General features: G+C 36.2%; 1 protein-coding gene across 1 annotated transcript in view; it reads right to left on the bottom strand.

Moving 5' to 3' along the window:
* The window catches only part of MGMT (O-6-methylguanine-DNA methyltransferase), a 221,224-nt gene extending 206,872 nt beyond the window's left edge, over positions 1-14,352 (bottom strand). The window contains exon 1 of the mRNA XM_072424220.1: positions 14,219-14,352. The gene's annotated coding sequence lies outside the window, so the exon portion shown is untranslated. The remainder of the gene's footprint in view (positions 1-14,218) is intronic.
* Between the last annotated feature and the right edge of the window lie 1,995 nt (positions 14,353-16,347).

Below are 16,347 nucleotides of genomic sequence, written 5' to 3'. Positions count from 1 at the left end.
TTCTCCACGTCAGTCCTTCCACATTTACTGGTTTCTCAACAAGAAGACACCACCAGTTATTTTGGATTTATACAAAATTGTTTACATTTTTCACTATGTACACTCCCGGCCCTTCTGTGGGTGCGGATACATTTCTGAAGGTCAGAAAACACAAAAGAAAGCACAGTAGTAAATGTACAACATTGAAACCAATAAAAGTTAAAGAGCTCTCTCATTTAGAAAGATTCTACTCTCGGTACATTACAGAAAAAAAATCCTCAATTAGAATTCCTTTTCTACTGCCAGAGAAAGGAAGATCATAAGGTAAAATCATATTAAAAAAACATCAATATAAGCCAAACTAAAGTTCCACCAAATTATCGATTAGACTGGGCTCAATAGCAGAAAGGGAAAGACACTTTTGCATTAAGTATTGTTTCCAGGACTGAATGAACTCTCATGCAACTTGCTGAAGATTCTATCAAGGAAGAGAAAAAGCAAGTTTTTATTTCTGCTTAAATAAGGGGCTAATTATCTCACACCCTGTTGCAAATGTTACAATTTACTGTAGCAAGTGCTTAGAACATCATCCCTATACAAGTTGGATCTTGATTGGAGGATCACTTGCTAAACGAAACCATGTAAATAGTTGGGCAGATGAAGCACACAATCCTTCATCATGTTCCAGCTATACTTTCAATCATTTGTAAATAGGTAAGAGAATTTCTAAATAGTGATCCAAAACGGAACAGACTAACCCTGTTCTACTAAGACATTGGTCATCCAACTACCAAACTTCTATTTCTACACAAATACAAAGAACAAACAAGTTCTCAAAGACACAGAATTCAATAAAAATCGAAAGACAATCTCTCAACACGCTTCAAAAAGCAAACTGTGCTTTCTTAAAGATATAAAAAGTTAATGAGGGTCATATACAAACCTAAAACTAATTTAAGTGCAGACTGATTATACTAAAAAGTAATAGGATTACCCAGTGTAAAGAATCTAAATGTGCAGGTAACCTGAAAGGAACAACTAAGTTAACCTAAACCCTCTTATAGTCCCGTCCTCATTCCATTGTGAGCGCCTCCATCTTCCTTCTTGCAATCTTTAGCCATCCTAATAGGCCGGGCTGGAATGACATAACTCCCATGCTGGCTGTGGGGGTTCATTCAGGCATGGTAACCACAGGAGAAGCCGGGATAAGTTGGATAACTTTCCCAACTAACACTGGACAGCTCAGCGAAAATACTTATCATGCAGGTAAAAATGCTTTTTGCAGAATGACCATCGTCTGTGCCTTCCTGCAATATAGCCCTGCCTGATCCTAAATTTTAATTCCACTTTAAAGGAGGACTTAAAGGAAGAACTGCATCTACACCTTGCAGCAAATGCTTCTCATGACAACTTCTGTGTGTAATGACACATCAAGGATTCTAATTCATATAGAATTATAAGGAGGCAAAAATACCAATGGTCCATATGCGTGTCTATTTTTTTAATATATTATGTACCAATTAATTTATTTAAAATGATATAAAATTTAAAAAAAATAAGCACAAAACAATATAAACAAAGCAACAATTCACTGAAGAAATCCAAACTAGGAAATCACATCAGCTGCGGAAAATTACTGACAGTGTCTGTTTCTATTAACCTCACACCACTTCCCATATATTTTTTCTGTAAAGAAAAATACACCACACACCGAAATAAGCAGTACTTTTTTAAGTGCAGATTGACAAATACTTGGAAAGCTCTACAATTTGGCTTCCATATCTCTGAATTGGTATTTCAATGACAGATGCTTGTTGCGGCAAAAAACCACTGTCAGAATAAAATTAGGTGATCTATCATTTTAAGATATGGTCTTCATATACTGTTTACTCGAAGATATCACTTGCCTCAAGCCAATTTTGACCAAGTACATTCTGTGATATGGAAGTGATTTGTATATCATCATTTTTGTGATAAATGTAGCTCTTGAACACAAAATAACCTACCACTGCACAGTATTACAGTTAAAACTCCCTTTACCAGTAAATCTGCACTGGTGTTTTTTATTGCTGCCAGAGAATACTAGGCTGCAATCTGAGGTCTTTTATTTGTGGAATATAATCATGGGTAATACATCCCTTCAAGATCAATACTCTTTATTATGTACACTTGATGTTTATGTATAGTATATTGTGTTGTAATGGTTCTTGGTTAAACGTTTCATATTAAAGCATACTTCCTGGAAAAATCCAATCTTTTGGAGGAATGAAGATCAGAAACGTAGGGGAGTGCCCTGCTATTTCATCTATATATTCTACTTGGGGCAGAAAGCTGTAATTAACCATTTCATTTGCAAGGCCACCTGCTGGTGAAATTCAGAATGACCCCAATTTGCAATGATTTCTAATAAGAAACAATATGTTGTCTGTAGACATTCTTGTGATTTGCTGTCTGCTTGTCTGGCATGTCTTGCCAGTTAAGGGGTTCTACTTTTGTCTGTAGACATTCTTGGACTACTGAAGGTCCCTCAGTGTTACTAGATAGTTAATAGATAGTCCAATCAAGAAGAGATTTTGGTTCTACATTAAAATACCCTTTACCTTATTCTTAATTCTTTTAGGGGTAAATAAGCTACATACATTATGAAATCAAAAAGCCGAAAATCTATCATAATAACTCTATTAATTAAATTGGTTTGTTTATTTTCTTATTTTTTATATTGACTGTGTAATCCTGAGCAAAGAAACATTTTGAAGTAGGAAAAACAACCAAGCATCACCGAATAAGCATTTAGGAGCATAAACTCTAAAATCTAACAGATGAGAGGACATAGCGTGTTCTAAATGTCACCCTAGGATCCTAACAGGTACAAAACAATGAGCTCTTGTCCTTGATCTACTTAGCACTACTTTAGGGTCCTGCCTTCCTGCTGCTAAATTTTGTTAACCTAAAAGAAATTCTTTCTGGTCAAACCTTCTGTTTATAGTTTAGAATAGAGCATAGTCATGTTTAAAACCACTGCCAATGTTTTTTCTGAACAGAAAATAGACAAAGTAGACTGAACAGAAAATAAGAAGCAATCTTTCTAAACCAAGAATAATTATCCCTGTTGGGGGATTTTTTTCCTCAAATGGATTTTCTTAGGGCAGGTTGGTTCAGAACTGCCACAGGATCAAGCAAACCAGTACGTCTACTGGGAGCTTGCAGATCTTAAAGAACCAGCATCTGTACATTGGATTGCTGGTGGCAGCGAGTGGAACTGTACTGCTCACTGCTGTCCCCATTCATTCTCTATGAGGCTACCATGGGGAAAAGTTACATATTCACACGGTTCACTAGCATGAGGAAGGAGTATCTGCACCGTAACCTCATGGCCAGTCTGAGCAAAGCCTTAAATTTTATGTAAACTAAAAGCTTAGTTTCAGTATTATGTATATTTCATTGAAAATATTATCTGATGTTCCTATCATGAAAGTCCTGATTTAGGCCCTTGCTACAGTGACAATGCTGTGGCCCATTCATCCAACAGGTTTCTGATGGCAACTTGAAGTGGCCCTTTCAGCAATATTACTAAAGATATGGTCTGCAGGTGTCATCAATACAGTGCATCTGTCACAGTAGTATATATATATATATATATATATATATATAGTGCTCAACCCAGAATTTTTTTTAAGCCGGGTGATAATAAATTTTAGGTGGGTGGCAGTCCCTGTATTGAGACCAAACTCTTCGATAATCACCCAAAAACAGCAGGGTGGGTGCTGAAAAGTGCCGGGAGGTGCCCCCGGATATATATTTATATACATACATATACTATACATATACTATCCTACCTTATATATATAAGGTAGGAGCAAGAGGTTGCAAGAAATGAGCAGAACTAAAAACCAAAGATTGAAAACCAGGCAAAACAATATTTAAATTAAAAAAAATAAATTACAGACCTTAGAAAACATTAAGTTTGTGCTCTAAGATGCCGAGGTTGGATGGGACTCCATCAGCAGCCAGGGAAAATTTTCAGAAGTATATTGCTATTATTACTATTATTAAACAGGATTTATATGGCGCCAACATATTACGCAGGGCAGTACATTAAATAGTATATGAAGATGTTACATATCGGTTGGGTGTTCATTCCTGCGGTTGCCCTTCCGTGTATGATGCACTAGGCCACTTTTTCAAACTGTCCTTATTAGACGTAAAGATGTATTTTTGATTAGAAGAATTAATGCAAATACAGGTCTAATAACTCCTGATGAAACGGATACTCTATCTGCAAAATGCATCACGTTTAACGAACTGTGACCTTTCTACACAATTATTTGTGCAATTCATGATTGTTGGTTTTATCATGTTTTGTCTATTGGGAAAAAAAATCTGAATATTAAACAAATGTCTGGCATTTGTATGTAATTGTCAAAAAAATTGGTCTGTGAATTGGATACTTTAAAAGTCCCATCGTAATTGGTTTGTTCTGTTTTATATGGATTGTAGGGATGTTGCATCAATGTGAGGTGGTACTACTGGTAGACATATTGTAAAATAAATTCTATTGGGCTAAAATCTACTTCACAGATTGTTGGCACCTCCTGAGATTGTTACACGTACCGCTATTGCCACTTCAAAAACATGGTGGGCTATGTTGTGATTCGTTGGTCTGTGCTAAAGAACCACATGAGCATAATTAGAATGGTGATGACAAAAGGTGAAACTCGCCCAAATGAGCCAGGAAGACTCAAGGAGACTCAAGCAAACTTTCCCTATACGGCTCAGGAACTGACTGTGCTCTTTTCAAAATCTGTGCTCCTAAACCATCACTTTAAAAAAAATTTCATACCCATTCTAAGTTAGCATTCACAACTTTTAAGAAGCTGCACTTATTTAACAAGTGTTAAAATTGGGTAAGTGCTTTCATTTTGTTGCCACTTCAGCAGATCTGGGCAAGTTTCATATTACTTCCTAGGTGAAAAAGATTCTGAGCGCCTTGAGCACTTCCAAATGTAGGATTGTTTTTTTTTTCTTAAAGTATGCAGATGATTGTAATGGGCAAAGAAAAAAACCTGCACTCTTTGTCTGTGTCTTTTCAAGATGTGACATCCAATTTGGCCTACAGCGACAGATCTCGTCATTGTTTCTTGGCTTTAATTTGCATGCTAAACTGCTCTGAAAAGATTTCATTTATTTTTAAATTTTGTCAAAAGGCTGATATTATACAGCTCATTACGAGACCTCTGTAACTCTTAGACAACGACTCCACATAGTGTACACTGCGACTAATGAAGCAGAAAACGCCGACAACAAATCATTTGTAAGCTTTTCTGTTCAATATTTTTTTTCCTCTAATGGAGGACGTTTTTAATCATAATCAAATGTAATCATTTATGTTAAGCTATGCATGTACTAAGTCAATGTAGCACAAACAGCTATTAAGCAAACATTATGACATTAAGGAAGAAGCATGACTACTGCCGACCCAGCAATTTACATCCTTCAGAAAACGTAAGCAGCAGAAATTTCACCATCGAAGACCCTTTTCATCAATCAAGTATGAAGTTTTCAGCACGGAGCACTGTAAGCTTCTATAGCTTTCACCAGTTTATGGATAAAATTAAATTTGGCTACAATACTCTTCAGAAGCAATGGGGACTAAAGAATGTGAGCAGCACAGGGACAATGCAAAAGAAAAGTAACACAGACTGGTGAAAAAACATTCACGAAAGGCTGTCAATCAAGCAGAGAAAAGTTGAACAAAGGTATAAACAAGGACTTCATATACAAGGCACATAAATAAAAGCAATCAGCCCTCACGGCATGACGACTAGACTCAACCCTTCAACCAGCACAGGCCTGCAACACTAAGAAAAGCCTTCAAAATGTTTACATTTTCATTGCTGCTTCATTGTTCTAGACCAAATTTTCTGGACATTTTTTTCAACATGGTGGAACCCTTAAAATAATTTTCAGGTCTTGGGGAACATCTGTCATAATTTCTATATTCACAGCTCACTATAAATTAGTGTGGTGGTCATTTGGAAGAATGCCTCTTACATTGCTGGTCAGTGGTAGGAAAGTCACCCTTACAGATAAAAGAAAAAGAGTAATCGGGGCACTTACCATGGACCCAAGAGGCACAAAGTGATCATTGGTCTAGGAACACCAGCAACCTCTGGTTGAGAAAACCTGTTGATTCAATCGACATCAACGCATTGAAGTACTGAAGCCAAAAACAGCTGGGCAGCTAGCCTTTCTATAAGGAGGTCAGTGGTTTCTCCTTTTTCAGTTTAGATTTCAGTTTAGAAGTCAATGCAGCCACAAGAGAATTGCCAGCAGCAAACTAATCAGATATAAAAGAGGAGACCCAGAGCATGATAGAAAACAGATGTCCAAAGTGGTCGGGACAACGTTCAGTTGTAGATTTTAGTGAAAAGAGTTTTTAACATTTGCAAGGGATGCAGGAAAGAGATATGTGGCATAGTTTATAGGAACCTCACTTCCATTGTGTTTGATTTAATTTTTAAGTCCAAAGTCCTAAACATTATAGTCCATCCAAGTGCTCTGGGAAAATAACATTTGATATTTATTTTGCAAGCACATAAACAGGTTGATTTTACTAACAAAAGAGTAGGGTCATATAAAAGAAAGAAAAATGTATGTTTTTGGATCTCACAGTTATACAGCATTCCTTTGAATATTCACATGTAAGGTTTACCGGTATTGGTCAAGTACATCCACTGCTATCCTATCAGAATGATTAATGAAGGCACCTTTTTCTCAGAATGTCAGAGTCTGCCTTTTTAACAACTGACCTTTCATAGAACACTAGTGAACTCATAATTCCACTTTTGTTCAGTTTCTTATTAGTGGAGTTAAAATTAATACTTATGGGAATGATGGCTAAGGTGATGCACAGTAAATCACCGAGCACATCTGCCTCCTAAACGGGCTACCAGAGGAATAGAAGCTACATTTGGCTCCTTTGTGAGCCCTTTTATTTACATAAAAATATAAGGGTGGAAAGTTCTTCTTTGCAATAATTAACCTATTGTGTTTTAAGGAAACATTTCTGTGGTGCTCAGCACATACGTTTACACTGAGGAGTCTGAAAGTCCTTTTTTTCTTTCTATTTTAAAAAAATACACCCAAAGATTATTATACAGTCAGTAAGAACAAGAGAAGGTATTACTAAGGTGTTCGTTATTATTCACAAAAAATAAACATTTACACTCCAAGTAAATATAAAAGGGATTTATTCTTCTTTGAATTTTATACTGAGCCTTTAGAATGGGGAAGAAAAGTGATTTCAGTGGCTTTGTACATTTCATGGTTGTTGGGACCAGACGGGCTGGTCTGAGTATTTCAAAAACTGCTGATCTGCTAGAATTTCCATCTACAACCATCTCTAGGGTTTAAAGAAATGGTCCAAAAAAATATCCATTGAGTGGCAGTTCTCTGGGCTAAAATGCCTTATTGATGACAGAGGAGAATGGCCAGACTAGTTTAGGTTCCTAGAAAAATGAACATAAAACTCAACTACTAGTTACAACCAAGGTATGCAGAATAAAATCTCTACACAACATGGTAAACTATGAAGTAGACAGACTAAAGCACCAGGAGGCCACACCAGGTGCCATTCCTGTCAGCTAAGAAAAGGCACCCAAAGCTACAATTTTCACTAAAAGCGGACAGGACAAGATTGGAAAAATGTTTCCTGGTCTGATGAGTCTTGATTTCTGCTGAAACATTTGGTTTTGCTGAAACATTTAGGGTCACAATTTGGTGCATGGATCCATTCTTCCGTATCAATGGTTCCAAAGGGTGGTGGGGTGTATTATGGTGTGGGAGATATTTTCTTGGCACACTTTGGGCCCCTAATACTAACTGAGCATGGTTTAAAAACCACAGTCTGCCCCAGTATTTATTAAGACTATGTCCACCTCCTTACGACCACAGTAGACACATCTGATGGTCACTTCCAGAAGAATACCGCACCATGTTACAAAACTCAAATTATCTTAAAACTAATTTCTTGGACATAGCAATGAGGTCACTGGCTTCAAATGTCACCAGTCACAGTCACCAGCTGTGTTCAATCCAGAATTTTTTTTCAGCTGGGTGGGAAGAAATTGTAGGTGGGTGGCAGCACCCATATCGTGACCCAAATGTTCAGTAACCAACCCAAAAACAGCCAGGTGGTTACTGAAAAGTGCTGAATGGTGCGCCCAGCTAAAATGGGTTGGGGAGAACCCCATCCAATAATGCACCTTTGGGATGTGGTAGAATTGGATATTCTCATCTAACTATCATGTCATAATGAAGCAAATTCCCTGAGTAATGTTTCCAGCACCTTGTTGTGTCTAAACCACAAGAGGATTACAGCAAGTTAAAAAAGAGCAAACCCAGCATTTGCAAGGTGTACTTACTAAAGTGACCAATAGGTGTACATTCCCTACACAAGCCAATTTAAAGTGTAATGTTCTTAAAATATGATGATTTAATACCAATTAAAAAAAAAACACTATCTGTATTTTACAACTACAGGTATTCCTCCTGTGTAAACTACACCCTGAAAATTGATTTTTCTCCTATCAATACAACTGCTAAAACAAGACTATGACCCTAAGTCCTAAATCAGTGTTCTATTATAAGAAGTAGGTCCCAGTCTACATTTTTAAGTTGTCTTCTTCAAGGTTTCTGAATAAAGCACTACAGTTTGGTCAGAATCAGTAGGTTGCAACTTCCCCATGGTCATGGGACCATTAAGAAGAAACACACTGATCACTGGTCAATGCACATTCTCATTATGCTCGCCACTTCCCAGTACATTTACTATTAACACAATAGCAAATGTAGCGGGTCTGATTCTTACCTCCTACCTTCCTCCCAGTACCACTAGGAAGAGATAACAAATTAACACTGAGACTATAGGGTACCTACAATAGATTCAAATTCAATAAATGGTTTTAAAAAATATAACATGAAATAAATAAATAAAACACAACTGCCTTAAGGTCCTAATCACACTTCAGTGTTAACAAAATCGTTTTGTATGCAAAGACACCTAAACACACTACAGCAATGCATTAAAGTACACCTGTTAGTTCTGTATGTCTTTTTATATACTAATTTTAGGTTCATAAGTTCTAAAATGCAATACCCCTTCTAAATTATATTGTGTACAATGTACTTGTGATTTTTCCAGAAACAAAATGAAAGGTCACAGCCCAAAATGCAAAGAATTTGCTAAAATTTACCTCAAATGATCTTTTTACTATTAAAGAAAAATAACTTATGAGTTAGATCTACCAATCCAGCATCTATTTTCGGGCTATCTCTGCAGTTGTTTGAAGCCTGTATTTTTCATTTCTGACAGAATAATGCATTTGCATTCAGTCTTTTTTAAAGACCCTTTTTGTGGCTCAGGACTTTTGAGGCCTACAGGCAATCATCGCACGTCAGAACCCAAACCGTAATGATTATTCCTTAAAAGTGCATTAATATGACTGTTCCATATTCATTTTTAAGAGTTATTCCATTTTCTTTCAAGATCGATTCCTTTTTGACTGTCACTAGACTGACAGAAACAGCTCCTTGAAAAATTTTCCCTATGAATAAATGGTTAATATATACCATTTAATTTGAATGTATCATAATGGATCCCACATTAATATTTTTTTATTATACGAAATTTCACCAGCCACCAAAAAGGAAGAAGTCCTTGACCAAAATATCAGAGGATATTAAACTGAGAAATGATCTACTGATGCAAATCATTAAATCTATTTGCATTTGCTTACTGAACCCTATCAAAGAAATTAAACTACATACAGTCGGAAAAAAGAGAGCCGCTTGTGCATGGTTAAAAGGAGACATCTTGGAGGTTCCCGGGATCTATGTCATTAATTTCTCCTACTTTCCCTCATTAACAAGTAAAATGTTTTTACTGCATGAAAAGTTTTAATAAATAATGAGAAAAATAGATTTTTAAGAAGCATACCCGACATATTTAAAAAGGTTAAACATGATTAATATATCTTTATCCATCTATCTTCAGATACAGGTTCAGAAAAATAAAAAAATAAACCAATATAAATACACCTACAATGGAAAGGAATTCTTTACCTGTGTGGCAATGGGGAAATTTAAAAAAAATAGCTAAATTTGTAATTCAAAGCACATGCTAAGAACTAAAAAGATTATTAAACACCAGTAGTTGGAGGGCAGCAGGGTGGTTAAGAGGTTAGCACTCTGGCCTTTGCATCGCTCAGTCCAAGGTTCGAATCTCGGCCAGGAAAATATCTGCATGGAGTTTGCAGGTTCTCCCTTTGGTTGCGTGTGTTTCCTCTGGGTACTACGGTTTCCTCACACATCATAAAAAACATGCAGTTAAGTTAGGTTAAATGGCTTCTCCCCCCAAAAATGATCTTAGACTGTATTAAAGACATTAGATTGTGAGCTCTTTCGAGGGACAGCTAGTGATATGACTATGGACTTTTTACAGCGCTGCGTAATATGTTGGCGCTATATAAATATTGTGTAATAATAACAATTTAAATATAACAGACAAAAAAATGTTTATTTGAAAAAGCAGGCCAGGTCAAAACCTTTACTTTTGACCAGAGCTGTGGACAAGGACAGCTTTGCTTGCCAGGATACCCAGCATTCCCAGCTTCTTCTGCATGTGTTGTTAATATTCAAAGGAGCTCACAATCTATAGTCCCTACCATAGTCATATGTCATTAATGTAGTCTAAGGTCAATTTTTAGGGAGAAGCCATTTAACCTTACTGTATGTTTTTGGGATGAAACAGGAGAGAGGGAGATCCTGCAAACTCAATGCAGATAATGTCCTGGCTGGGAATCGAACCTGGGACCTAGCGCTGCAAAGGCCAGAGTGCTAACCACTTGGCCACCGTGGTGCCCATGTGTTAGAAATTAACTCCTCCGCGTTTGTGCAGAAGTTAGGTCATCCCAGTCCAGCCAATTTAGATGGCTGAAGATCATCTACCAGATGAAAAGAAAGGAGGTGGCATTGCCCTGTGGGGGAATAGAGATCTACTGAGTATTGCGGGTTTAGTTCTGCTTTAAGCAGCTGATTGTATCTTTAAATATTTGTATTTAGAATATTGTTATCACCAAATGTAATCTCTGATTTTTTTAAATGAATAATTATTATTACTGGGAGTTTCATAACAGATTTACCTAACCTGGACCATACACGGTCTTTAAAAAAAGTACATAAGGTGATTGCATAAGGCATCTATTGTTTAGGGTTATACCAGTTGTAAATGCTTTATATTTGTTTATCTTTAATTTTCATAGTATTTATCTTATGTGGTGCCATACTGACTGTCCATAATTATTAAAGCAAATCTATCATCAATTTTTTTTTTAAATATACAAAAAAGGGTGGCAAACCTGGTTATATAATTAAAAAAATACATTTTTTTTGTACTTTCTTAAATGAATGTGGATGACTCCGCCCCTTCTGTCTTCACTGCCATGGTGGTGAAGACTGAAGGGGAAACCTGCAGTCTCCAGGCTGCTTAAAAACTGCACATGGGTGAGATTGTACTTTTTTTTTTTAATATTTTAGTAAAGCCTCTGCTACGCATGCCCGAGAGATCACAAGAATGAAGAGGGCAGAAGAAGATGCGGAGCATGGTGTTCTGCCTGCTCCAGGGAGAACAAGACGGGATGATGTGGGAAAGATTGGACCAGGATCGTGGAGGGGATAGATGGGCTTTCCACCTGAAAAAGTGTTTTTTTTTTCCTTTTAATGACAGTTTTGCTTCAAGCAAGCTTTTAGAGGTTCTAGTTCTACTAAAGTTATAGTGCCTTGTACCATGACACACTGTATACCAGGTGAGATGGTGGAGTTATATTTAGGCAAGAAGATATTCCCATTTGTTTTTTTTTTACCAAAGCAAAGGTCTTTTTGGCTCCTAGCTTTGTGTGCTTCCATATTGTTTACCTATTAAAAAGGTCATTATTAGCAGGTGGAATTGTCAGAAAGCCACAATACAGTTCACACCACTCGTACTACCATACTTCTCTATGAGAGCCTTATACAAAATGAGGAAGTAACTACAGCATGGCTTAAAAATCATAAAAGATATGTAAAATAAGGTTCACACCATCCCTGCCTCCTTTGAAGCATATTGTTCTTTTACAAGAATACAGGTGCACTTTAAGGAAAGAGTAAAACTTTATGTATTTATCCAAAACAAATTATAAAACCTGCTTAAGATGGATTTCTTAGCCAGCAAACATAAATAGTGCAGGCCCCCAGAGTTATCATTTGGATTGAATGGCTACCAAGAAACCTGTCTTTCAAACAATGAAACACAATGTTACACTGGCACCGGCTGCGTGTGTTTTTTTTTTTTTTTTTAATAGTATGGGAACAAGCTGAATGCGTGCTTCACTGGCTGGAGGGCTTAGCAGCTTTTCATTTGTGAGCGCTGAAGAGGGGCTCCCCTGTGTCCCAAACAAAAGATACGCTGCGAGAGAACGCTGTAAACGCTTCACCTGCTGGAGCCAATGAGAGAGAATAAGGCTTGTCTCTGGCATCAGCCAGCATGCAAACAAGTCAACTATTTTTTTTTTCTTTATGCTGCTGCAATATTGTGTGAAGAACTTTTGATTCTCAAATAAATACACACAGGAACATCTTTAGTGTTTATCAGTTCAAAGTTTTTTTTTTTTTTAAAGGCTGGCAAACATACCTTCAGATTTTATGCTGCAGAGTGTACCTAACATGTGCACCCCCTTCCAAATTTTGCTTGCCTTTCTTCTAGTGATTGCTCTAATTACCATGTCACACATATGTATCAAAAGTTCATAACAATACAATAGTAAATAAGTAAAAAAAAGGTAAAAAAGTAAATACCTATGCAGGTAAAAAAGCATACCAGATACAAAAATAAATGTTGTGTTCTTTGCTTTGTGTGTTTTTCCTAATTAAGGCATTTATATCAAGTTAGAACAGATCACTTTATCCCTCCCAATTGGGAATATTAGTGATATTTACATCTTATCTTACTTTTAGAAGAGGCATACTGTACAGCATATTATGAGTGACCAAGGGCTAAACTGTCAGTGAGTAATTGTTCCTATTTTCAGATAGCTTAAATCTGTTGTGGTTGTGTGTGATCAGACGTTATTACCAGTTGATTAAAGTTGATTAAAGAAAAGATGGAAATCAAGTTTTACAACCAACTCGAACTTAAATGTTTCCAATCCTGAAGTTGATTGGGGAAATGCTGCTGTATTTAAACTCAGGTAAATGTAAAAAAAAATTGTCCATTGCAAATATGTGATACCAGAATATGATGGCACTGGTACGGTATGTGATAACTGTACTGTTCTATAACATCACATACAGCTATTTAGGTACAAGGCTTTGCTAACATGGTGTAGTTATATAATAGTGTTGAGACTTCACAGAAGCGAAATCATTACAAATGTTATTTATTTTATTTGTTGACAAAAAATCCACAGTGATAAGATCAGCCAATTTCCTAAAAAAATAAAAAACAAACAATCGCATCACAACAATGCTTTAGATCCACATTGATTGCAATGCTTAGCTCGGTTACAGAACGAAGAGGAAAATGGTTATGTATTGCAATGCTTAGCTCTGTCACAAGTGTATATTTGGCCTAAGAGTACATATCTGCAATGCTACAAGGGGTGATACACAGTGATAGTGTAAAAAAAAAAAAAATTACAAATATATTTAAAGCTATTATTGCCGTATGTCGCAGAATATAGAAAACAATACAAAAAGCCGCCTTAATAAATTAGGTGTTTAAGGAGTTACATAATGATATGAGGGTAGAGGGCATATAGCCATATTACAGAAGTCTAGGAATTTCATGAATTATGTATTTATGGGGAGTTAAAACATTCTAACAAAATGTTATCATTTACTGTTTAAAATGTGATTAAAGTAAATAGAAATTAAATAATGTAATGCTGCCATGATGTAATGACAGATCAGTTGAAGACTAGTATGCATTCAGATCACAACAGATACAAGGAAACTGCTGCTCTCCATGGTTAGAATTATACTTATAAATATAGAATATTGTCATTTGAATTAAAAAAACTTAATGTTTATTAGTGTAAGATAAAAAGATAGTAAACCTACTAAAAATATAACTTATCGCTAACCAACAGAAACTTTTGATGTATAATATTGCCCATAAAGCTTACAGTTTCCATAGTAAACTCACCCAGACTCAGGAGCACCATCACCTTTTAGCTTTATTTCGTGGATTCCTTCTTTACACCCAGATACCAGAATCTCTCCAACAGAACTTTCAATCAGAACCTGTTCCAGCTTGCAGCTTCCTCTTATCAGGGGCATCTGTAATATGATAAATTTAGGGATAAGAGTTATACATTCTTCTTGTAAAAAGAACCATTAAGTGTTCTATAACGAGGAATAAATGCAAAGTAAAAATTTAGTAATTAACCAGAGGTAGTGACATGATTAAGTGCTTACCTACCATCTTCAGCATTTACATTAGAAGAAAGCCCATGCACAATCCTCCAAAACACACCAGTCTGCAATTCCATATAAGCTAAGAAGCAGCTCTGTTCAGGGATGTGGCCTTTTTCATAATGACTTGAGAAAAGTATGGACTTTTATGACTATACTGTGTCCAGAAACATCATGGCTGAAAACACAGTAATACCCCTAGAACTGCTGACGATCAAGTTGGGAAGCTGTCAAACATCAGCATTAAGATGGAGTGTGCTCTATTTTATATTTTTCAAGTAAAAAAACCCCTGGGAGTGTACACAAAGAGAATGGGGACACAAAATGGAGGAGCACCTCACCCCGCTGTGTCACATGCTCACAAAAATCTATTAAAAAATCTTAAACTAATATACATTAGGTTTGTCAATTCACATCACAATATTGTATTCACTCAATTACTGGTGGCACTTTATTTTTTACTACCACCTCAAGGTATCAAATAAATGTCATTGCAAGTTTGTCAACACATGCAATTCATCTGTATAATATCACACATTGACACAGGAATGTAAACAAACCATGCAAAGACATATTATGACAAATTAAAAACGATCTCTCAATACACTTTGTTGTCTGATGTTGGAACTGAATATGTCCAGTCAACTAAGTGGATAATGAATCTCAAAAGTTAAAGCTGGTTCCTGTTTGAAAGCATTTCTAGCATTAAAAAGCATTGATATTTAGATTGGTTGGCTTCCAAGGCTTTTAATAACATAGTCCAGCCTTTCTCAACCCTTTCAACATTGGGGAACCCTTGAAATAACTTTCAGGTCATCAGGGAACCCCTACTATAATTACTATATCCATAGCTCACAGTAGATTAGTGTGGTGGTCTGTAGGAAGAATTCCTCTTACACTGTTGGCCATTGGCAAGAATGTTGCACTTACAGATAGCCAAAAAGATCATTGGTGTCACTTAAACTGACCTAAGAGTTCCAAATAGATCACTGCTCAAGGAACCCCCAGGAACCCTGGTTGTGAAACTCCGTCATGCCCTATTGCTGGAAATCCCTTGGTATCTCCCTAGACTTCCTGAAACATAAACGTAATTGAACTTCAGTTTTTACATTATTATGATTATGAACTGTCCTGATACCTCCCCAATATATTTATTTTACATCAGTGATTTTCCATGTCCTGCTTTTCTCCACCTCCTTTCCCTAGTGAATGCTTCCAACATTTCTCTTCACTCAGTCTCTTTTAGGAGACTTGTTTTTCCCATTTGGTAAAATATTAAAAAGAACTTGGCTAATGTCTTCCATGTTTTTTTTTGCTATAAGTTGTTTTTTTGACATATACAGATTTTTTCACTATACTCATTTGTTGATATGACTCTAATCCTAATACTTTACTTGGTAATATTTTTTAAAAAGTAATACGAGCAAATTAAACACATTCAACAAACACAATTAAATACAATCTTGTGAATGATGTTTACATTAATTGTAGAACAACTTACATTCATTCTTCTTTGATGATGACACATTAAAATACCCTGTTCCTTGAGGTACCATTGCAGTTGTGGGCAGTTCAGTACATTGTAATTGTTAGGTATACCATATAAAATAGTATAAAAGACTTCTTTAATCTTTAAATTAGTAAAATCTGTAGTACAAAACAATATATTTAAGTCACCTGAAGACCAATATTCATTTCAAGCTCATTTTTTAAAATAATATCCACTGCACAGCCACATTGAGGGACCAAAAACCAATCTAGCAGTGTAGTCCAAGCCTCAAATTGGCAGGGTGGCTTCACAAGATCAAGGGTCTGCTACTTTCTTAAGATCACAGCCCTTTAATCTGTACCGATTTTTAC

Source organism: Pyxicephalus adspersus, chromosome 10, assembly GCF_032062135.1.
Source record: "Pyxicephalus adspersus chromosome 10, UCB_Pads_2.0, whole genome shotgun sequence".
NCBI lineage: Eukaryota > Metazoa > Chordata > Amphibia > Anura > Pyxicephalidae > Pyxicephalus > Pyxicephalus adspersus.
Note: the sequence above shows the minus strand (reverse complement) of the source record. Positions and strands in the feature narration are given on the sequence as shown.